The sequence below is a fragment of the Pleurodeles waltl genome, chromosome 12 (genome assembly GCF_031143425.1).
Source record: "Pleurodeles waltl isolate 20211129_DDA chromosome 12, aPleWal1.hap1.20221129, whole genome shotgun sequence".
NCBI classification, from domain to species: domain Eukaryota; kingdom Metazoa; phylum Chordata; class Amphibia; order Caudata; family Salamandridae; genus Pleurodeles; species Pleurodeles waltl.
In genome coordinates, this window is record NC_090451.1 from 57,255,188 (window position 1) to 57,279,719 (window position 24,532).

Sequence of the window (24,532 nt, forward strand, 5' to 3'; positions counted from 1 at the left end):
ACATAGAATATGCCTCAGAAAGAGTTGCAGAAAATAAGTAACTTATGTTTTTTTCGCCTATTTTAAGATTGCTCTACAATACTCATGAGGGACCGCAGATGTTAACTTTGTTTAAAGAACCTGTATTTGATAAGTAACATGTCTACATGCTTGTAGCAGCATGCTGAGAAGTTGCTGAAACTGTATTCTAAATGTTTAGCTGTGGAGTGATCGGTTGTGAATTGCCTTCAGATTTAGTAAGCCTAACTATAAAATAGCATTTCCTTCTTTCTTGAGCATGGTAAATTTAGAATTATAATATTTATTCCTTTTTTTTTCTTTTGTTTAGGATGAGGAAGAAGAGCTAAGCTTGTGTGGAGCTTAGTTCATCCGCATTTTATTCTGGGTAATAAAAAATAAAATAAAACGGATACCTGTTTTCCACTGCTAAAACTGAAGCACCACTGTGTGAGAGCAACAGGAGAGAAGGAGGACGACGAGAGAACAACCAATCGAGAGAGCGAGCGACACAGAGAGTGAGACCACTGCTGGCACACTGAGACAAGGAGAAAGACAGAAGAGAAGAGGAAACTGGAGAACTGGTCTGCGCTTCCTTGGGAAAGACGTGACCTGATTGTGCGCATCAGCAAAAATGCTACCATCAAATCGCCCTAATAGAATTGAATGGTGAGCTGAGACTCTGCTCCCCCCCAGCCCAGATAAGGTAGAGAGAAGGGCCTTAAGCGATTACCACTCTGTTCCACTTTTCTTTGAGAAAAGCATAGGATTTTCAGTGCAGGAGAATAAATCTGCATCTCATAGTTGTTCTCTTGCATAAAAGCTGAATACAGCTCAACATTGGTTGCATTTCAGGAGCAGAAAATCTTGCATCAAGTATGCTGTGAACCTACGGCAAATGGCTCGCATGGTGTCAAGAGCTCAACTTTGAGGTGTGGGTTTTGTTTGAAGGTGACTTTGTTGCCTTCATGTCAAAATGCCATTGTGGGCACCACTCGTAGAATGGGTTGTTCACTAAAAGCTTGTTTTAACCAGCTTTTGATGCAAAGGTGGACTCGAGTTTTAGAAGTAGCTTGCATCTTATATCTTGACTAAGGATCAGGGAGATCCTTGTTCAGAAATGTTTTAAAAGTTTAAACTTGGAATACCAACATTGCAGGGAATGTTCAGTGTAATATGAAGTTTGCAGCAATGACTTTTTGATCGGTCTCTTCTCCCTATAACGGAGAATATCAGGAATTATCAGTGGAGCTTGAATGCTCTTCCTAATGGAGGGTTTTTCGTGGTTTCCAGAGTTTGCTGCAATGAGATACTGTCAGAATGATGTGGAAACAAGTTTTTCCATAGCGTAGTACGTGCAGTATGCTTCAGAAGAGGATGGTCTTCTGCACCCTTCAGCCCTCAGCGGAAAGATGGATGCACACCTGCATTAAAATGCCCCTGGAATAGGGAAGAAGTGGTGGAAACTGCGGATTATATAGGTATGGAAGTAAAGACTCTACACAATTTTGAAGCAGGTTAAACATGGAAACACAGGCTGTTGGTAAGAATACCTTTACAGCTGGGTACAGTGAACAGTACAGTTTGGGGCTTTTGCACAGCATCTACTTCAATAGTTGAAATCAGACAGTTGAATGAGTCCTTTAAGGTCATCAGATAATGAAATGGAGACTTCATTCAGGAACAGGATGCAGCTTTGTCATCAGTACTGGTTTGTAGGAGGAGATACTTAAGGTGCAACATGAACTAAAAGCAGAGCACAGGGGGGAAAACTTCAGATTTATTTTAATGTACTCATTCTGGTGGTTAGAAGAACCATTAGAAAAGAAGTAAAATGGGAACATTGAAAGCAATTTCTTACTTTGTAGACTGTTTTAGATTTTCCCTAATTGCATGCTTACCAAAGAATTCAAATGGCCCATTTTAGCCCACCCTAAATAAGATTAATCTACCATTAATCAGACTTCAGCTGAGTGAGAGCCCCTGGTTGCAGACATTCTAAAATAGTTTTACTTTAGTTTTGTACATCAGAGAATTCTTACATAGTTCATGTTTTGGCTTTGGTACAAAACAGAAAAACATTCAACACAAGTGCGTAATAAATAAATGACTAGGCTGGTATTTTTACATAAAAACATCGTAATATAAAATTGCACTTTTTGGTAGATGTTTAGGACACTTAAAGAATACATTCTGCAACAACTGTCTGACCGATAGTTATTGTACAAACTCTACTGCTATGCATATTCAGTGACTGTAAGACTTGGGCTGAACACCGCACACAAACAGAATTCACACTGATTAAACTTTTTCAGTCTTGCAACTAAAAGACAGCATAGCCAAAATTTACAAAAATAAAATAGTTTCTAAAACTATACCCATTCTCCAGCTCAAATCCTCCTGAAAAAATTTAGATTAAACTGTCAAGCAAGAATGGGACACAGGCAACTTTACTTCCTGGAAGATGGACTATTTTATTTATTAACATTACAGAAGGTATTTTTTAATTTTGTTTCCTTTGGGTAGGCTGCGTAGTTGTGTATGTAGAACTCTGAAATAGGCTAAAGCTGTAAAACCCTTTGTGCAATGCAAATCATTGGGTAAGGTAAATCTCCTCCCATTTATTTCACTGGTTGGAATGCTTGGCTCTGCTAGTGCCGTTTTATTTTTTCCTCGTAGCAGTTATTCTGAGTTTTATAAATCCATTGACATCAGTGCCAGCACTGTTATTTTTTTTTTTATTTTGTCTGTTTGTTTTAAATCTGTTTGTCATCAATAAAATATGATTAATAAACAGCTATTGCATTCAAGCCAGTCTGTATGTTATTTCTTACTTTTATCTTTTTTTACTGTCGGAATCGACAGTTACACTTAAAAAAAAAAAACATTTTTTTTAAATTTTTTTTTACAGAGGCATAGTGTACACAAGCATTTGGGACGGAGTTCATCCTAAGTGTGTGGTAAAAGTACTCTTTTGCCATAGGAATCGTATATATTCCAAACCTATTCATAATTGTGGTCTGCTTGGTCTGTTGAAGGTATTTTATTTTACACTACACTTAAAAGAACATGGGTGTCCAAAGGCTTGCCTTGAACAACTGACATTGAGCCAAAACTCAGAATGCCTAACACATGCTGCAGATATATTTTATTTGCTTTATGATCATTGTGTCTAAGGAAAAATGGAGCTCGTACCTCTGTCACAATCTGGGAAGTTCAGCAGATGTCGGACACTGATCCATTCTGCCCTTGTTTTTTTAAAGATTGGCTCCTTAAATATCAACTTTTATCTCTTTTTCAAGGTGAAGATGCCAGTTTTCCACTTAACTAGGCATTTTGGATAGAATTTCACAACTGTGACCTTTGCCTTACACAAGACCACAGATACTGTGTGTGGAATGTTTTTGCATATTTCCAACCCAAAGGTTAAAACATTGAAAGACATTGGGCTTCGTATGCAATAAAATAACATTTTACCATAACATCCTTATGTTTTTCAATACTTCTGACAGCCAACACCGCGCCACCCACCCCCAGGGTCTAAAGTAACTTAACTCAAGGTAAAATGTTACAGGAGGTCATGGTCCCGATTGAGGAGGAGGTTTCGGGTCTGCCCCAGGATCCCTAAGTCCTCTTTTACTCACTCGAGGACCTCCAGGCACTCTGGGAAGAGGCACAAAAAGAAGTCCAAGCGGACATTGACTCTGCCACACCCGTCGGCTAGTGAGGCATCTCGTGAATGTCGACATTCCTGGCACAGTTCCACGGAATCTTTGCTAGGGTCTCTAACACCCCCCCCCCCCCCCCCCCCCCCCCCCCCTTTCAGGAGCTGGAGCGACCCCCGCTCAGATCAGAGAGTTTTACGAGGCCATGCACCTCGTATTTGAGTGGGCTGCCCCCTCTGGCATGCCTTGATGACCCGGAGGGTCGGCAGGGACCCCGTCGGACTCCACGCCGGTGGCTTCAGCCTCTGCACTGTGGGGGACTCCTGGATCCGGAACAATGGTGAGTGCACACAGTCTACCTTCTCTGGCATCATTCCGATGTCAATCCCCTGCCGGTGCCAGCCCCATCCTCATTTCTGATCTGGTGCTGGAACAACATCATACAACGCTGATTCCAACTTCGACTGCGCCAGCTGGGCCCAGATCAGTGCCTGAAACTTATTATGATCAGTCAGGCTCAAGTGAGGAGTGGGAGGGATCCCAGGACCCTTTAGAATTTGGTTTGAAGTATATGGACTGGTATGAGGAACTAGGGGAGGCCAGTGGATTGGATACTTCTCCAGATACAGGCATGCTCTTACGTCTTACTGTGGCTACAGAGGAAGGAGCTTCGTATGCTATGGTGGTGCGTAGGGCAGCTGAGGTCTTGGACCTAGATTTGCCTACAGTGCCAGTCAGAACTACCCTCCTGTCTGAGGCGCTTCAGCCAGGGGTTTCCACATAGGAACCAATGTTACCCTTTAATGAAGCCCTCACTGATATCCTGCTGGGTACATAGTCCAAACCCAGCACAGGGGCTCCTGTAAATAAGACAATTGGCCCGCCGCCATCAACAAGCCCTTAATGATCCTAGTTTCCTCGCCCAACATCCTACTCTGGAGAGCTTGGTGGTCCAGGCCTTCATTTCCCATAGTGCCTTCCCTTCTGGTCTCCCAGATAGGGAATCGTAAAGGCTGGATCAGCTTGGTAAGAAAATGTATTTTTCCTCCAGCCTGGCATTGAGATCTGTAAACACCTCATGCCTGTTTTTCCCATAGTTTATGGGATATGGTGGCAAAGGTGCTGCCCCAGGTCCTGAAGGGCGTGAGGGACACTCACAAGCTGTTAAAGATGGGAGAGATGCAGCGAAATTCACAATACGGTGTGGTTTGGTCACGACTGACTTGCTGGGTAGGGCGATTTAATTGACAGTGGCCCTTTGTCACCATGCCTAGCTCTATACGTCTGGCTTTTCGGGGGACGTCCAGGCAAACCTTATGGACATATGGACATGACCACCGATTTCTCATGCCTATTTTGAGAAAAGGCAGGCTCTGCGCTTGAGCAGTTTAAGGACTCTCGGGCTATGTCCAGATCCTTGTGCCTCTCAGCGCCTACTTGCCAGCAGTCTGCCTTTCGCCCCTTTCAAGGCTTTGGAAGGGGTGTGGTACCACACCACCCAGAAATCAGCCACCATCCTCCATCAAAAACATCCAGTGCAAGGACAAGGTCTTGGTACCTTCAGACCCAGAGGTCGGCCACTACCCAGCCCCCCTCCTCCACAGCACCCAAGTCGTCCTAGTATGATTCTGTGAGATCACTCTCCTTCAGTTGGAGGGAGGATTCAACTTAATCTCCCTCACTGGCGTTCAGTAACATCAGACAAATGAGTCTTGCAGATCATACAGAAGGGCTATTTCCTCCCTTTCCAGTCTTCCCCTCCCTCTATGGCTCCACTAAAAGAGCAGCTGATGGAGGATCACTGAATCTTGCTCAGAGAAGAAGTTATGGCTCTCTTGGCCAAGGGAGCCATAGAAAGGGTCCCAATGTCAGAAGCAGGCAGTTATCCTCGCTACTTTTGGATTCCCGAAAAGAACAAGGGTCTTTGCCCCATTCTGGATTTGTAGGACATCAATCTCTTCCTCAAAAGGGAGAAATTCAAGATGCTCACTCTTGGTCTGGTCTGCCCTAGACTAAGGAGACTGGATGGTAGCGCTGGACTTGAAGGATGAATATTTTCACATCCCCATCCTGCCTGTCCACAGGCGTTACTTGCGGTTTAAGGTGGGCAACAAGTACTTTCATTTTACTGTTACTCCCTTTGGTCTCACCAGTGCCCCTCAGGTGTTCACCAAGGTGATGGCAGTGGTAGTGCTCATCTGTGCAGGTTAGGGATTTCAGTCTTCCCCGATCTCAACAACTGGCTGTTGAAGGCTCCTACACCCCAGGCTCTCATCACCCACCAGTCTCTTGTCACCCAACTTCAGACTACAGGGAGCCACCTGCATTCGCTGGGGTTCACTATAAACGTGCCAAAGTCACACCTAACTCCAGAGCAGTGAGTCCAGGATGTTCAGGTTATGATACTGATGTTTGGGCCTCTATCCTGTATTTCAGTGAGACAGAATCTGAGGCTGCTGAGCCTCATGGCCTCCTGCATCCTGTTAGTCAAACATGTCAGATGGCATATGAGTGCTCTGCAGTGGGACCTGAAGATCCAGTGGGCACAGCATCACGGAAATCTTACCGACACGGTCCAGATCTCAGAGGGATCTGCAAAAGACCTGCACTGGTGTTAGTGAACTGTGATTAGGTCAGAGGCAGACTCCTCTCCCTTCCCCAACCAGATCTTCCAGTAGTGACATGCTGCACTTCTGGGATGGGGCAGCCATCTAGTAGAGATGGAGATCAGATCCCTCTGGTCTCCAGCAGAATCCAGACTCCATATCAACTTACTGGAGTTCCTGTTGATTCGACTGGCATTGAAAGCATTTCTTCCTGTTGTAAAAGGGAAGGTGGTGCAAGTGTTCAGACAACACAACCGCAATGTGGTACTGACCCTTTGTCCTCTCTGGACATGGCTGGAACAGTAGGGCATAACCCTGGTGGTTCAACACCTGGCAGGTTCTCTGAACGCCAGGGCGAACCAAGTCAGCTGTTGATGCCGAGCGGATCACGAATGGTGTCTCCACCCACAGGTGGCGCAGGGACTCTTTCAGCAGTGGGGAGAGCATTGGTTAGATCTGTTCACCTCCGCAGAGAATATGCAATGTCAGCAAAATTGCGCGTTTGCAGGAAGCTGACCAGGTGTGTGGTGGGTACCTGAGGTATTTACACCAGGTCCGGGTATCCACTATTAGTGTAGGCAGTATCTAGAAGCCAGGCTGTCTAGAGGTAGCTGTGGATGAGCAGCCAGGGCTTATCTAGGAGACATGCGCTCATGCAGTACCAATGTAGTCACACAGCACCTACACACATGAAAGAAAACATTGTTATAAAACTAAAGGTACTTTATTTTAGTGACAATACCAAAAAGTATTAGAGGCAACCCTCCAATAGAAGGTAAGTAACACACTAAATATGTACACTAGTCATCCGCAATAAGCATACAAAAAGGTAGGAAAACAGTGCAAATAGGCAATAGTGACCCTAGTGGGAGCCCAAACCATATAATAAAAGGAATGCGAACACAGGACCGCCTTCTAGGTAAGTGAAATGAGTAGGGGAGAGCTGGGGGGTACTAGGAAACCTGAAAGGTAAGTACCACAGTACCCCCTAGCAACCAGGAAGAAAAGAGTAAATTACTGGATATTCCCCAAACCACCCAAAATGGAAGGAAAAGAAGAAAATACAACACACGGACAAGACTGCAAGAAACCAGCGGTGGATTCCTGAAGAGAGAGACCCGTGGAAGAGTAGGAGATACTACCCACCCAACTGTGGATGCAGGAATTTGTTGACGGTGAGACGAAGACGTTCAGAAATGCACCCCTGGAGCAGGTGAAGAGTTCCTGGAGGATGCAGTTGATGTCCTACGCCAGATGGATGATTGCAGTCGTTCAGTGGTGTGGAAAAGCCACCAACAAGCCTTGGCAAAGGCAGAAGTCGCGGTGGAGCTGACTGGGACTAGCAAGGTCCAGGAGGACTCAACCCATGGGGGGAGTTCAATGGGAACCCTAAGCAAGGCAGTCTCCACAGAAGAAGAGGCAGCCCCCACAGGAGACCCACTGGACGAGCAACCAGAAGTCACAGAGCAGCCCACGCAGCACAACTGGAGAAGGGTCCCACGCCGCAGGAGAAGCACGCAGAGGGCTGTGCATTGCAGGAAGGAGGGCTGGGGCTATATCGAGCCTGACGATCCCTTGGAAGAGATGCAAACAAGCCTTGGTAGCTGCAAGAGACGCGGTGCACTGGGGTACTGTCCTGCATGGGAAGACAAGGGCTTACCTCTACCAAAGTTGGAAAGCTGGCAGAGAGGTGGACCAAGAGGACTAATCCGGGCCACCACCTGTGATGCAGGATCCATACAGCTTGGGATAAGGTTAGCTCCACGCAGCTGATCGTTGTTGCAGTTGGTACCTGCAGATGCAGGGAATTGACGCCTTCACTCTAAGAAAGATTCCTTCTTCCTTCTTGTGCAGACTGAAGACTTACCACCCTCAGGATGCACAGCTGGGGAAATGTTGCAAAAGCTGGGAGGAGCTGTGGAAACAATGTTGCAAGCAGAGTCTTTGTTGTGGAAACAGATTGTCGGTTCCTGGAGGGTCCAGTAGCAGTTCCAGTGGCTAGGAGTCGAAGTAGAGGTTGCAGAGGAGTCCTGCTGGAATCTTGCAAGCTGAATCTGAGGACCCACTCAAGAGTGCGGCCCTATAAGGGGGATTGGTTGCCTCGCCAGGTGACCACCTATCAGGAGGGGGCCCTGACATCAACTGCCTGACCTGGCCACACAAATGCTCCCAGAGGTCCCTGCCACCTTGGATTAAAGGTGGCAGATCCCAGGGACCCTCCAGAGTAGGTCTGGGCACCACCCCTGGGGTGGTGATGGATAGGGATGGTCGCTTCCCTTTCCATTGTCCAGTTTCGCACCAGAACAGGGACTGGAGGTCCCTGAACCGCTGTAGACTGGTTTATGCACAGAGGGTGCCAAATGTGCCCTTCAAACCATACCAGTGGCTTGGGGAGGCAACCCCTCCACCCCCCAACACCCACTCCAAAGCCATGTAACACCTATTTCCAAAGGGAGAGGGTGTTATCTCCCTCTCCCAAAGGAAATCCTTTTTTCTGCCTTCCTTTGCTTGAGCTGTTCAAGCAGCAGGTGGGCAGAAACCTAAGGGGTAACAGCAGCTTGGGCTGCCAGAAAACCCTAGAAGGCTGGTAGAAGCAATACTGGGGGTCCTCTAAGGAGCCCCCCAGAGTGCATGGAATCATACTTCCAATACTGGCAACAGTATTGGGGTATGATTCCAACATGTTTGAAACCAAATATGCCTAGGTTCGGAGTTACCATTATGTAGCTGGACATACATGGTCTAGTACATGCATAAAATGGCATCCCCGTACTCACTAAGTGCATTAAAATATGGCACTGGAGTTCATGGGGGCACCTCTGCTAGTGCAGGGGTGCACTCACACAGGTACTTGCACCCTGCTCTCTGGGCTAGGAGGGCATGCCATAGGTGTGACTTAGTGACTTTGTTCAGTGACCTATGGTGAAAAAGGGTGCATGCACCCTTTCAAGCAGGCTGCAATGGCAGGCCTGCAGAACACTTTGCATGGGCTCCCCATGGGTGGCATAATACATGCTGCAGCCCATAGGGGTGCCCTGGTACCCCAATGCCCTGGGTACCATATACTAGGGACTTACATGGGGGCACCAGTATGCCAAATGTGGGGGGAAAATGGTACAAGTTACCAAGTTAGAAGGGAGAGAGCATCATCACTGGGGTCCTGGTTAGCATGATCCTAATGAACACAGTCAAACACTGCCAACAGGCAAAAAGTGGGGGTAACCATGCTAACAAGAGGCTACTTTCCTACAGCGTTGGAGTTTCCAAGGTGGCAATCGCTCTGCAATGCTTTTCGTCAGGAGTGGACTTCAGGCCTCCTATACGCTTTTCTGCCCATACCACTTTTGTCCAGAGTTATCAAGAATGACCGGGCCCAAGTCATCCTAGTGGCACCGGATTCGGCATGGAGAGTTTGCTATTCCAAGCTTCTGAAAATGAGCATCGATCCTCCGATCAGGCTGCCCGTTCAGGAGGATCTTCTGTTGCAGCAGCAGGGGAAGGTTCTCCACCAGAACCTGTCAACTCTGCGCCTTAATGTGTGGAGATTGAGCAGCTGCAGTTGATGGCTTTTGACCTTGCTCTTGAAGTCTGTAAAGTTATTTTGACAGCCAGGCGTCCCTCCACTAAAACGGTATATGCCTGCCGTTGAAAACATTTTGGGTATTATTGTGCCGAAAGATCTATTGATCCTCTTTCTGCTTCACTTTCTGATATCCTTCTCTTTATACTATTCCTCACCCAGCATGGTTCTGCTTTGGGTACTCGCTCTTTCCGCCTTATCAGCGTCTTGATAAGCCTTCACTTTTCAAGTCTCTTATTGTACATAGATTTCTTAAAGGACTTGTACATATGTTCCCCCTACGCCCTTTGTGATGCCTCAATGGGACTTACTTGTCCTCACATTTCTCATGTGTGCTCCCTTTGAGCCTTTACACAACTGTCCCCTCCGGCTGCTCACCATCAAGACTGCCTTCTTTGTGGCAGTAACATCTGCCAGGAGGGTGAGTGAGATGCAAGCTTTCATCTAAGCCACCATATCTCACTATGTTTCCAGACAAGGTGGTTCTCAGAACCAATGCCTCTTTCCTTCCCAAGGTGGTGACCCAATTTCATCTGGGTCAGAATATCATCCTGCCCACCTTCTTTGCTCCACTGTCTCCCTCGAAGGAAGAGGAGCGACTCCGACTGGACCCAAAAAGAGCGTTGTTCTATCTTGACGCACAACAGAGATCTGGGTGGATGACCAACTCTTTGTGGGGTACGTGGGAGCAAAGGGGGGTTGGGCAGTTCAGAAACAAACCATTTCGCACTGAGTCGTTCTTTGTATTAAGATCTGCTACACACTGGCCATGAAGCATCCTCTTGAGGGCTCATTCCACTGAGGCAAGGCTGCTACCACTGCGCTAGCACGAGGTGTTCAAGTCCTGGATATCTGTCAGGAAGCAACGTGGGCACCCTTGCACACATTTGCAAAACATTACTGCCTGGACGGTCTGGTGAGACGGACACTTTGCCCTTCTACAGGACTTCCTAGTGTGTTAAGATTTATCCACAGCCCACCGCCACAGAGGTTATGGCTTGCGTATCTATTCTAAGGTAAGGAATCTGCAGCTAGAAGTCTCTATAAGATGAACAAGTTACTTCTTAGGTAACTCATCTGGTACAGACTATCTAGCTGTAGATTCCTTACACCCACCCATGCCTCCCCGTTCTGCGGGTATGTCTAATAGGGTTTATCCCAGTCAGGGCCCTGGTTTTGGTACAGTCTAACTGTTGGTTCTATCCATGCCTGCGCTTCTGACGTGTGGAAGTTCATGGGAAAAATAACTGACGTTCGCACGCTGGGGAGGTGCCTTTATAGGCAACCGTGACATCAGACTGTTCAAACGACGCCACCCGATGGCATGCATAGCGTACTTCTCAGCAAACAAAAATCTAGATTCCAAGCTGACGCCAGAAAATTCTAATGTAAGGAATCTGCAGCTAGATAGTCTCTCCCAGATAATGTGTTACCCAAGGTAAGTAACTTGTTCTTCTGGAACTGACATTCTGGAACTCAAGCACCCTGTTTTCTAAAAGGTGCACATCTAACCTTATGAAAAAGTAGATGGAAGTGCACCAACTTAGTTTAGATTTTAACGCAAACTCTCCAGACTTCTTATTGGACTATCTTAGCCAAACTGCCAAAAAATGCTTTTAAAGAAAGCCATTAACCATAGCATGTTTTAAAAATGCACTATGTAGATTAGACATACTGTATACTTTATCACATTCAAAAGCATGATGTTGCCTTGTAGAAAGGTCCATGCTGTGAGTGACCCTATAAGGATTAGAGCATAGATGTTTTGCCAGAGATATGGGCCAATAAAATCTCATGTGCGCCTTACCCTGTTGTACCTGTTAATCTCATCTAGGCAAATTAAGGTGAGTTGTAATTTTCCAGGCTTTGGAACAGACCTCCAGTGCCTCATTTAGTTCATTTATAGCTGGCGCGGAAAGTGATAAATGTTTGCTGCAGTCAATTACTGATGGTCTGTGATGTTGCCTGGCAGTTTGTCCAGTCTTCTCATCCTCCTTTTTCCTCCTTCCAGTGACATGCTAAAGATATATACTCTTACTTTGCCAACGTGACTGCCAAAAACTCCCTTTGGTGTTACCCAGCTGCAGATTGCTCAGGCTAGGGTTTATCGGAGTTGCATGAGGCATCCTTATATTGTGTCCTTGGCTGCAGGGAATATGAGACAAAGCCCACAGGTGCACCCGCATTGATGTCTACTCAGGTCTGATGTACTGAGGCCCAGAGATCAATGTGGCCTTGGCTGTAAAGCCAGGTGTGATGCTTTTGTACCCAGAGCCTTGGAGCTCGATCTTATACTAAATTCCTCTGACTGCAGAAGTGCTACTTTCTCAGGCATTCACCCCTTAAAGACTTTTCTCCCAGGATGTCATCCCGCAAGAAACCCGGTAGGATGTAGATGTCGTCTTCAAATAAGCAGTCAAGCTCATGTTTTTTTTAGGTGGATCAACTCTACCGTCATGGCCACTATCTTCATCGATTTAGATCTTGGAGAAAGTGAAGCCACAGTTCCAGCACACGCTGAAGCCTTCTGGCAGGTTATGCCAGCTATATTGTTACTATGGGAGACACTCCACAAAGGTGGACCTGTTCCTGGGGTTGTGGTAATTCCAGGGGCAGCAACCCAGACACTGCCTTACTCTGCAGCTGATGTTTCAGAGGAAACCTATGCTTTCCAAACTCTTGGTCCCTGTGCACTTTGCCACTTATGATGACTCCCTTTGAGCTATATTATGTTCCTTTTCTGTCTTTGAAGTCTTCTGAAGACGTCTGAGTGGCAAAAGAAAGTCTATTTGTTTCAACTGAAAATTTATGGCAGAGCACCGCTTGGGCCCAAAGATCTGCCTGAATGGAAGTTTCATTTGAATCTAAATCTAGTGCAGTAGCCTTGCCTGACAAACTAGCGTCACACAAAGGGAGGTTATTCAGGCTGCAATCTTTTTCCTACTTATTCTAGGGATCATGGCCCCTTTAACTTGGATTTATGGAAACTAAATCTAAAATTGTCTTAATCGCATCTCTTATTCCTCTGTGCCACCTTGAGAGGAAGTTTTGTGGTCCACTCAGGAGGTACAAAATGCACAAGAGGCATTTACATTACCTTTGACCAACACTATATTCTGACCCGTACCAGTTGAACTTTTAGAGATTCCATCCAGGCAAAACACCTGTAGTGGTGGCTCTACTGCAACTGGACTAGCAAGACTACTCCACCATCCAGAGCTGACAGTGGTGACATGTTGCTGCTGGGATGGGGAGGTCATCTGGGAGATGCGGATTTCAGAGGTCTCTGGTAGAAGACCACCGCCACATCAACTGTTGAAACTCAACATGAGGTAATGAATGCTTTCGCCAGGGGCAACTCTACCATCACCCTGGGAGGACTTCCATGCTCTGATTTGATGCAGACCCTTTATATACGGCAAGAAACAAATTTGGTAAATCAGAAAATTGTCAGGTGGTAATAGTAATATCCTACTACTATACTATAGTTATTTTAACTTTCACACAAGGATATAGTTGTATTTGGGGGGGGGGAGTGGGGGAGAGGGAAACTTAATTGAACCAAATTTCGACACAAGGCATATGTGAACCTAATGAGTGTATGCGTGAAGTCAACAGCATTGGTAATTAATTTCAATCAGTGAAGTGAGAGGCCGGCTGCTGCCTGTAGGCTTCAATTAAGTGACGCTGCAGTGAGGACAATTTGGGTTGTAAATCAGGTACAACATGTTTTACCTTGTGAGTAAGGGCCCGTTGGTGGCCATCTTGGTAGGTTTTTTCCACTGGTTGTGGAGATTTCATTAAGCGTTTCCTGAAGCGAACACAGCATGTGATAAATTAATTTACTCTCTGAACATTACTTATCTATGCTTTTTACATTATTTTCTGATTGATATTTTAAATCATAGATTTGTCACCTTGTGAATACCCCAAGTGTCATATTAGATCTTGATTATTTTTTTTTCTTCAATTTCCTTGTGGGTTCTTGTGGCTTTTCTTTGTATCTGCCCCACACCAGAAATGACAGTGAGGTCCCTACATAGCTGCCACATCTGTGCAGTGTCTGTTTTCTTTTTGTGCCTTCTTGCACAGATCCACAGTTTTCTCCCTCGAGTTCTCTCAAGCCTATCTAATAGACTTCTAGTTCCAGATTCTTTAGGATAATACCATCTTTCTGACAATAGTTACCCCCACTTTTTGCCTCTAGTGTTTTTGTTCTTCCCCAGCCCCTAGCTAACTACCACACTTACCTTGGTTGGGTTCACTGTTTCACATTCCACTTACTATATGATTTGGTCCCCCATAGGGCCCTGTACGTTTTATATTTCTGCTTCTTATTTGGTATATATAGTGGTGTAAACATCTCCAAAGGGAGATATACCAATGCTATTCTAGTAGTTAGTGCTGTAATAAAGAATTCTTTATTTTTGCAACACTTGTGTGGCTCTTTCTTGTGTGGGAGTTACTGTCTCACTACAGTGGTATTGCAAGTGCTTTACATTCCTCCTGGATAAGCTTCAGCTACCTCTAGAGAGCTTTTGCCGTCTGGACACCTAAACACTATGTACACCATAAACTGAGCCCTCCTCCTACACTCGTGGTGCAGTGGTGGAATAAGACACTTGCATTGCTTTACCATTTGGTCAGCAGTGACTTTCCATAAGAAAGATCCCTACTAACTATTGGCTACACACTACATTAGTAACTTCAGGAATTTAAAAACATTTTGCTTAGGTAGTCAGGGGTCCAGCATGGCCCTTTCACCAAACTTTTAAAGTTTAGAACTTTAGAGTCGCTCGGTACAATACATACACTACTCTAATGCCATGTCCTTAGTTGAGGGAGCTGACCAGACTCTGGAGTCTAGGTATGGAGGTCTTAAGTTCTGGGAATTTAGGACCCTGTGTACAGCTAGGAAATGTAGGACAGGTAGCATCCCTACCAAAGCTATTCTCCTAGATGTACTTCTTCAGGATGACATTCAGAATCCTGATAGGGAAAGAGAATTAGAGGAGGAGGGTTAACCACCAGTGTTAGAAATGGAAGTACCAGGTGCTTCCTATGACCACACTGGACAGAACCATGAAGATTCTGGAGAGAACTTTGAACCTGCCATAGTAGTAGGCCTTTTTTTTTTTTTCCCCCTGGGTTGGTCAAAAGGGTATCTTCCTCATCCTCCCTTACTTAGAAGAGGGATCCTGAGGGGGTTCAGCTTGTTGAAACCTGAGAAGGCCAAACTCAAGTTAGAAAAAGCAGCAGCAAGTTCTTGAGAACGAGGCCCTAGAGATGAGAAGGGAAAGGAAGAATTTGGGGTTAAAACCCCATGGTGGCAACATCAGATTCCAGGGTCAGGAAAGACACCTTTGATTCCAGGAATTGCAGTAGGGTAGTCTCTTCTTACAAGTCAGGGGATGACATCCACAAGTGGATTACTGCTTTAGAGAGGTCCTGTAAAGTCCAGAAGGTCCCTAAAAGGCAGTGGGGAGCCCTCCTTTGGCTCTGCTTTGCAGACAAAGGCAGCGACAAACTCTTAGCAGTTAAAGAAGATGCAGACAATTACCAAGTCTTGATAGAGGCTCTGATTGATTGGTTTCGGCTGACAACTGAGGAGTTTAAGATTACGTTCAGGGAAACACAGGAGTCCTCAAGATTGGGTAGATTTTGTTGACTGTGCAGTTAAGGCTCTGGAAGGCTGGTTACATGGTAGTAATGTGCATGAATATTAAGGGCTGTACAATCTTATGAGAACACATCCTAAACAATTGTGTGTTGGACAAACTGCACTAGTACCTGGTGGACTCTGATCTGACTTGTCAAAAATTGGTAAAGAAGGCAGACAAGTGGGTTTGCACCACTGTGGGTAAGAAATCCCATGTGTGGGGGGGTGAACAAAAGAAGGCTTCTACAACTCCGAAGAAAGATGGGGACAAAACTAAAGGTAAGAAGAAAGTCTTCTACAGGTCCACAAAATTCCTCTGGGGTGGGTCCAAGTCTTCCTCCTGTTCCAAAAAGAAAGTTTGGGGCTTCCTATGTAAGGAAAAAGGCCCTAGGCAGGGGATAGCAAATATCCTTCGAAAAACATCACGAACGGTACTTCTACCACTCTGCCTAGTGCCCCTAGCAATAGCACTAGTACTTCAACCAAGGGTTTACTGGGTACCCCTTGGGTACTGCAGTGGACTCTGGCCTAGTCAGAGAAACCACTGAGGCTGTCCTAATATCAGAGCGTGGCACTGACCTTGCCACTGTGGCTGCCTGTCTTCCTAATATGAGTAACTGCATGCAGTACCTCCTCATAAATGGTATTAAGCCAGCAGCTTACAGGAACACAGGTGCCAGTGTCACCATGGTGACTGAAAAACTGGTGACTCCTGAGCAATTCGTACTTGGTCACAATTATCAAGTCACCAATGCTGATAACATCACTAAGTGCCACCCCACGGTAGTTGTTCACTTCAGGTGGGGGGGTGGGTTACTGGCCCTAAAAAAGTTGTTGTGTCCTCTTCTACACTTGTAGAATGTCTGATGGGCAATGATTTTGAGACCTCAGACTAGGCTGAAGTGGATTTACAGACCCATGCAGCAACGCTGGGTAGCCCTGCTAATGTCTTTGTGACAACTAGAGCACATACAAGGAAACCGCGAGAATCCAGAGCACTTGAGCCTGAAAGTATGGACCAGTCAGCACCTAAGAAGAGAGGTAGGAAGGGTAAGAAATCACCCTCTGCCCAAAATCCATTTGAGGATCAGTCTCCTCAGGGAGATGATCTTGCGCCTTGTGAGGAACCTGCACGAGAGGAGCTTGGGCTGATACAGCAGAGCTCTTAGGTGCATGAAGGACTTGAGTTTGGAGCAGAACTCCTGCCCCTCTCTTGAAGGCCTCACGCAACAAGCTGCTTCAGAGGAGGCAGGGGGATGTCAGTGGACCCCACAGGGTCTCGTGGGAAAGTGAGCTTCTATATTCTGAGACTAGAGACCCCCAGTCTGATGGGTCATACCCCAGTGGTTTAGGGCGTTCTTATTGACCTTAGCTCATGACAGTACCCTTGCAATACGTCGTGGGCAAAGCAACACCTGGGACAGGCTAATCCCACACTTTCACTTTTAATGGCCCCACATGTCTGAAGACACAGTTTTGTCGCTCCTGTGTCACCTGGCAAGTCAGGTGGCACCACAAAGGCTCCCTTAATTCCACTTTGTGGGCGCGGTTTCCTTTGAGAAGTTTGGGATTGACATTGTTGGTCCTGTTGACCCTTCTACAGCATCTGAGAATGGATTTATTCTGGTGGTGGTGGACCATGCCACCAGGTACCCAGAGGTTATTCTCATTAGGATCACTACAGCTCCTGCAGGGGCCAGGGCCCTCCTGGGAATCTTCTCCAGGGTGGGTTTCCCTAAGGAGGTTGTATCTGACAAGGGTGCAACCTTCATGTCTGGACACCGCAAAGTAATGTGGTGAAGCCTTCAAATTCACTACTCATCCACAAGGAAATGGGTTAGTTGAGAGATTATGGCGCACTCAGACAAACTGAGAAGATGGGATGCCCTATTACCTTGCCTTCTTTTTGCCTACAGAGAGGTTCCTCAGAAGGGAGTGGGTTACAGTGCACTTGAATTTCTGTTTGGACATCCAGTTAGGGGTCCTTTTACTCTTGTGAAGGAGGGTTGGGAACAACCTCTCAAACCACCTAAACAGGACATAATTGACTATGTACCTGGCCTACACTTGCATGGCAAACTACACAAAGAAGGCTTCTAAAAACCTTCAGGCCAGCTAAGAGCTTCCAAAGCAGTGGCATGACAAAAAGGCTGTACTGACTGTTTACCAGCCAGGACAGAAGGTGTGGGTCTTAGTCTGTGTCCCCAAGAGCACTCCAAGACAAGTGAAGTGGCCCACACACAGTGGTAGAGCAGAAAGATGAGGTCACCTATTTGGTTGACCAGAGCACCTCAAGAAGTCCCTACAGGGTGCTTCATGTGAACTGCCTTAAACCTTACTATGACAGGGCTGACATGACCTTGCTAATGACCAATGATGATGGGCAGGAGGTGGAGAGTGACCCTCTCCTTGACCTTCTCTCCGACAAACCTGTTGATGGATCTGTAGATGGGGGTAGTCTTTCCATATTGCCTCTCTGAACATCAACAAGCTGATTGCTGGCAAGTCCTCATTTAGTTCTCTAAACTATTTTCCCTGACACCCAGTCAGACAACCTGGTGTGCACATAATGTGGACACAGGTAATAGGCTACCTGTCAAGAGTAAAATCTTCAGGCAGCCATGTCGGAGATTGCATCAGGGCAGAAGTCCAAAAATATGCTATAGTTGGGGGGGGGGGGGGGGGTATTGAGCCCTCAAACAGTCCTTGGGCTAGTCCAGTAGTACTTGTACCGAAACCTCATCTCCAGGGTGGAAATAAAGAAATTAGGTTTTGTGTAAACTACAGAGGCCTCAGTGAAGTCATTAAGACTGATGCCCGTCCAATTCCTTGGGCAGATGAGTTGATTGACACTCTGGCTTCAGCCAAGTACCAAAGCATTTTTGACCCGACGGGCTATTGGCAGATCAAACTAGCTGATGCTGCCAAGCCTAAAACAGCATTTTCCACTCCTGGTGGGCATTATCACTTCACATTGATGAGCTTAGGTCTGAAAACACATCTGCCACATTCCAGAGGTTGGTGAATCACATTCTGGCAGCATATCTGGGTGGTATTGCTGTCTTTAATTCCACCTGGCAGGATCACTTGGGCCACTTCAGGAGTGAACTTGTGGCCTTGAAAAGGGCAGGCCTCACTGTCAAGGCCACAAAATGCCAGATACTTCAGAGCAAAGTGGTTTACTTGGGCCGTCTGGTAGGTGGAGGCCAAGTTCAAACCCTCCAGAGCAAAATCCAAACCATTTTGGATTGGGTTGCGCCAACTACACAGACTCAATCCAGGTCTTTTTAGGCCTGACTGGGTACTAGAAGAGATTTGTGATCCCCTTGAATGATCTCGCTTCCAAAAAGATACTTAGAGGTGCAATGGACAGTTGGCTGTCAAGAGGCCTTTTATACCCTGAAAAAGGCCTTGTGCGCAGCTCCAATTCTTAAAAGCCCAGACTATACAAAACCATTCATTGCCCTGAGTGATGCTTTAGGAATAGGAGCAGTACTATCTCAACTAAATGAAGAGGGTCAGGATCAACTTGTGGCTTTTATCAGCAGATGGTTGACCCCCAGAGAAAGGTGTTGGTCAGATTTTGAGACGGAGGCCTTTGCTGGGGCCTGCACCTTGAAGAAGTTAATACCTGTTTCACACTCATTTCATTGTTCAAACAGATCTCAAGCCCCTCTTATGGCTTGAACAGATGAAAGGTAAAAACACAAAACTGTTGAGGTGGTCCATTTCCCTACAGGGGATGGACTTTTTAGTGGAACATATACTGAGAGTATCCATGCCAATGCAGATGGACTTTTTAGATATTTCCACTTATAAAATGAAGACTCACCTGGGGAAGGCTAGTCTTATCCTCTTGTTTGGGAGGGGGTTATGTAGGAAAGCAGCATCTGTCTGACATAGTTAGCCCCAGTGTGTTTGACTGTAGTACACTGGGATCCTGGTTCTATGCACTCTCCTCTAAATTTGGTTGCTGGTAAAAGGTACACCCCACAATTGGCATACAGGTGCACCATGTAAGTCCCTAGTATGTGGTACTTAAGTACCCAGGGCATTGGTACACCAAGGTTCTCCCATGGGCTGCAGCATGTATTGTGCCACCCATGGGAGCTCATGCAAACTGTCTGCAGGCCTTCCATTGCAGCCTATGTGAAATGGGGCATGCACCCTTTCACCACCAGTATAAGGCTTACCTTATATCCTGGTCACTGCACTCAGACCCTATAAGTCACCCCTCTGGTAGGTCCTTCAGTCCCAGGGGGCAGGGTGCATGTCCCTATGTGTGAGGGTGCCCTTGCCTGAGCAGGGTACCCCTACAAACCCCAGATTCCATTCTCTCAGATTTGTAAGTGTGGGGAAACCATCTTAAGGTATGTAGTGGACACTGGTCAACTTGAGTGGTCCAACTAAATAATGGCTTCTCCGAACTTTGGCATGTTCGGTATCAAACATGTTGGAATCCTGCAACTACACCGATTCAAGTGCTAGCTGCATGAACCCCTATACTCTGGGGGTTCCTTAGAGGATCCCCCAGTTCTGCCTGTGCAGCCTTGCGGAGTCTGTCTGCCAGCCCACGCTAATGCTGACCCCAGAGACTGCTCTGCCCTCCTGCTGGTGAACCAGACTCAAGCAGCAGAAGGCAGAACAAAGGATTTCCTGCAAGGGAGAGGTGTGACCACCTCCCCCTGGTACCCGCTATGGCGTGGAACCACACAAAGGACAGGGGAGTGACCACCCCGCTATGCAGCTCTTCCCCTTGGGTGGTGCGCAGAGCTCTGTCTGGTGGCCGGTTGATTCTGCCATCTTGGAAACAAGGTAGGCAGAGGCCTGTGGGAGCATATGACTGGTTAGGCCAGATGTCCTTGACCGCCTCGGATAGGTGGGTCACTTCAGAGTGACCAACCCCCTTTTTAGGGTTACTTAAGGGCTCCCCTGGATTGGGGGGGGGGGGGGGGGTTGTCCCTCAGATTCCTCGAGCAAGACTCTACATGGAACTCTCTTCTGACCAACTTGGGAGATGGTGGACCCCTGCCACTTAAGTGAAAATCCTGTGCACCGTGACTGCTGCTCCTGCCAAGGCTTGTTTGCTCTTCCTCTGGGAGATCTTCAGGCACCAAGAAGCCCCAGCCTTCAGCAGCTTTAAGATCAGTGTCTGTTTTGCAGCTTCTGTTTTGTTGTGCTGCTGAAGCTTCCTTGAGACTCCCTGTGTCCATCGCCTGTGGGTTACTCGTTGGGGCTCTGACTTCTGCTGGCCTCTCTGTGTGCTGAGGGCCAGTCCTGCCTCCTCTGCAAGTGTAGAGTCTCCTGGATGTTGCTGCTCCCCAAAAACTTCCAAATCTATCTTCAGCTCCTGCATGCATTTGCCAGTGCTTATTGGTGGCCTTGCTGGTCACTGACCCTTTTGCAATTCGACTGATGTGGGACAGCTCATAGGATCTTCTGCAGCTCCTGGGCCCCGCAGCTGGACTTCTTCCTCCACCAACCTGCAAGAACCTCACCTCTAAGAGGGTTGCATTGCCACCTGCAACTCCTGGGCACCTCTGAGGGTGCTGGACTGTGTCCCCTTCCTTTTCAGGTCTTCTCCATTCTTGAGTTCCACCGGCCTGGTCCATGGGTCGTGACAGCAGCTGGACAACTGAGGCCTCTATTGACTTTAGCAAGGGTTTCTGATGTCCTTTCACCCCCTATGCATTCGGGTCTCCTGTCTTCTGGGTATCCTTGGGTAGGGACACTCTCCAACCTTACTCCTGTTATTGGGTTTCTTCAGGAGCCACTGGGAAGGATCCTGAAACTCACAAATTCCAAACACGACTTCCCTGTTTTAATCTATGGGACGACCGGGTAGGTAACCACTCTGCACCTGGTCGCAGGGGACACTTGCTGTACTTAACTCTGGTGTTTTTTGTTATTACCCAGCCCCTACCTAACTACCACACCTATCTTGGTTGGGGTTCACTGTTTTGCCTTCCGTTTAGTATATGGTTTGTCTACCTCCCTCCTCCTCCCTAAAAAATAAACCACCACCACCCCATAGGGCACTGTACATTTTATGCTATTTCTGCTTCTTATTTGGTGTATATATTGTGTGTACATATCTCCAAAGGGAGATACACCAGTGCTAGTTGTAGGAAAGTACCCTCTTTCTTGGAAAGGTTACCCCCATTTTCTGCCTGTTGTCAGTGTGTTTGACTGGTGTTCACTGGGATCCTGCTAACCAGGACCCCAGTGATTATGCTGACTCCCTTCTAACTTGCTTTGGTTACTTACTGTAGGAAGTTGGCCTGGTGGGTACCTGAGGTTCTTACACCTTATACCAGCTATCCCCTATTAGTGTAGTGCAGGCAGTGTCTTGAAGCCAGGCTCTCTAGTGGTAGCTGTGGATGAGCAGCCAAGGCTTATCTAGGAGACATGCAAAGCTCATGTAATACCACTGTAGTCACACAGCACTTACACACATGAAAGAAAACACTCAGTTGTACAAAAATAAAGGTACTTTATTTTAGTGACACAATACCAAAACGTACTAGAGGCAACCCTCCAATAGGAGGTAACACATTAAATACACTATCAGCAAGAGGCATAGAAAGTGATAGAAAACAGTGCAAATGCAATTGGACAATAGTGACCCTAGGGGGTGCCCAAACCATATACTAAAAAAATTAAATGCGAACACAGGACCCCCACCTAAGTAAGTGGAATGTGTAAAGGGGAGCTGGGGGTACTAGGAAACTTGAAGTGGTAAGTACCACAGTGCCCCCTAGCGACCAGGAGGAAAGGAGTAAATTACGAGATTTTCCCCAAACCACCCAAAAAGAAGGAAAAGATGAAAAATCAACACCCAGACAAGCCTGCAAGAAATCAGTGGTGTCTTCCTCAAGAGGAAGACCTGTGGAAGAAGGGGACCAAGTCCAGAAGTCACAGGAGAGTCCAGGAGGAGTAGGAGCTACTACCCACCCAACTGTGCAGGAGTTTGTCGACGGTGAGACGAAGACAGTCAGGAATGCAGCCCTGGAGCAGGTGAAGAGTTCCTGGAGGATGCAGTCGATGTCCCACGCTGGATGGATGATGGCAATCGATCAGTAGTGTGGAAAAGCCACCAACAAGCCTTGACAAAGGCAAAAGTTGCGGTGAAGTAAAAAGTGGAGCTGCCAGGGACCAGCAAGGTCCAGGAGGACTCAACCCAGGGAGTGTGTCTAAGGGGGGTGGGAGGGGACCCTCAGCAAGGCAGAGTCCACAAAAGAAGAGGCAGGCCCCACAGGAGACCCACTGGATGAGGAACCAGGAATCACAGAGAAGCCCATGCAGCACAACTGGGGAAGGGTCCCTCGCTGAAAGAGAAGCATGCAGATGGCTGTGTGTCGCAGGAAGGAGTGCTTGGCGCTGGGGCTACACGGAGCCTGTAGATCCCTTGGAGGAGATACAAACAAGCCTTGGTTGCTGCATGAGATGTGGTGCACGGAGGTAGTGTCCTTTGTGGGAAGGCAGGGGCAACCTCCACCAAAGTTTGACAGCTGGCAGAGAGGACCAAGAGGACTACTCCAGACCACCACCTGTGATGCAAGATCCACACAGCTCAGGATGAGGAGATCCCACGCAGCCGCTAGTCGTTGCAGTTGGTGCCTGCGGATGGGGGGGGAGGGATGGACTCCCTCCCCCCTAGGGAGATTCCTTCCTTCCTTTCTTCCTTCCTTCTTGTGCAGACTGAAGACTTGCTGCCCTCAGAGGATGCGCAGCCAGGGAAATGTTGCAGAAGCTGTAAGGAGCCGTGGAAACAATGTTGCAAGCAGAGTCTTTGTCATGGATGCAGATTGTCGGTTCCTGGAGGGTCCAGTTGCGGTTCCAGTTGCTAGAAGTCAAAGTAGAGGTTGCAGAAGAGTCCTGCTGGAATTGTGCAAGCAGAATCTGAGAATCCACCCAAGAGAGACCCTAAATAGCCGTGAAAGATGCATTGGTCACCTAGCCAGGTGACCACCTATCAGGAGGGGGCTCTGACATCACCTACCTGCCATTTCCTGCCTATTGCTGATTACTAGTGTGTCTCTCTGGTACTTCTTGGTAATTGTGTCACTAAAGTACCTTTATTTTTGTAACACTGAGCGTTTTCTTTCATGTGTGGAAGTGCTGTGTGACTACAGTGGTATTGCATGAGCTTTGCATGTCTCCTAGATAAGACATGGCTGCTCATCCACAGCTACCTCTAGCGAGCCTGGCTTCTAGACACTGCCCACACTACACTAATAGGGGATACCTGGTATAAGGTGTAAGTACCTCAGGTACCCACCACACACCACGCCTAGTGTAGTAATTAGTGCTGTAATAATGAATCCTTTATTATTTTCAACACTTGTGTGTCTGGGGTAGGGGTGGGGCAGGCATCTGAACTAGCTGGGGTGCCCTGGGGCACTGCAACAGGATCCCTCAGCCTTTGAGGCTCACTGCCAAGTGTTGCAGTTCCTGCAAGGGGGAGATGTGAAGCACCTCCACCCAGAGCAGGCTTTCTTCCCGACCCCAGAGCGCAAAGGCTTTCACCCTATGGGGTCAGAAACTTGTCTGTTGGTGGCATGCTGCCACAGACTGGTCAGCTTTACACTAAAGGATTGGGTGAAATACAGGGGGCATCTCTAAGATGCCCTCTGTGCATTTTACATTTAATCCAACACTGGCATCAGTGTGGGTTTATTGTGCTGAGAAGTTTGATACCAAACTTCCCAATCTTCAGTGAGGCCTTCATGGAGCTGTGGAGTTCGTAATGACAAACTTCAGCCCATTTACTTAGTATGGCCTCACTGTACTTGCAGTGTTTAAGAATGGACTTAGACACTGTATAGGCATATTGCTTGTGCAGCAATGCTCTCACCAGTGATACAGTGCACCCTGCCTTAGGGCTGGAAGTCCTTCTAGAGGTGTGACTTACCTATGCCACAGGCAGTGGTCGGCATGGCACCCAAGAGGGATGCCATGTCGACTTTGCCTTTTTCTCCCCACCAGCACACACAAACTGCAATGGCAGTGTGCATGTTTGGTG

The 24,532-nt window shown here is 47.2% G+C and overlaps 1 protein-coding gene across 1 annotated transcript in view; it reads left to right on the plus strand.

Moving 5' to 3' along the window:
* The window catches only part of UPF1 (UPF1 RNA helicase and ATPase), a 493,404-nt gene extending 490,597 nt beyond the window's left edge, over positions 1–2,807 (plus strand). The window contains exon 25 of the mRNA XM_069215891.1: positions 329–2,807. The gene's annotated coding sequence lies outside the window, so the exon portion shown is untranslated. The remainder of the gene's footprint in view (positions 1–328) is intronic.
* Positions 2,808–24,532: the final 21,725 nt, after the last annotated feature.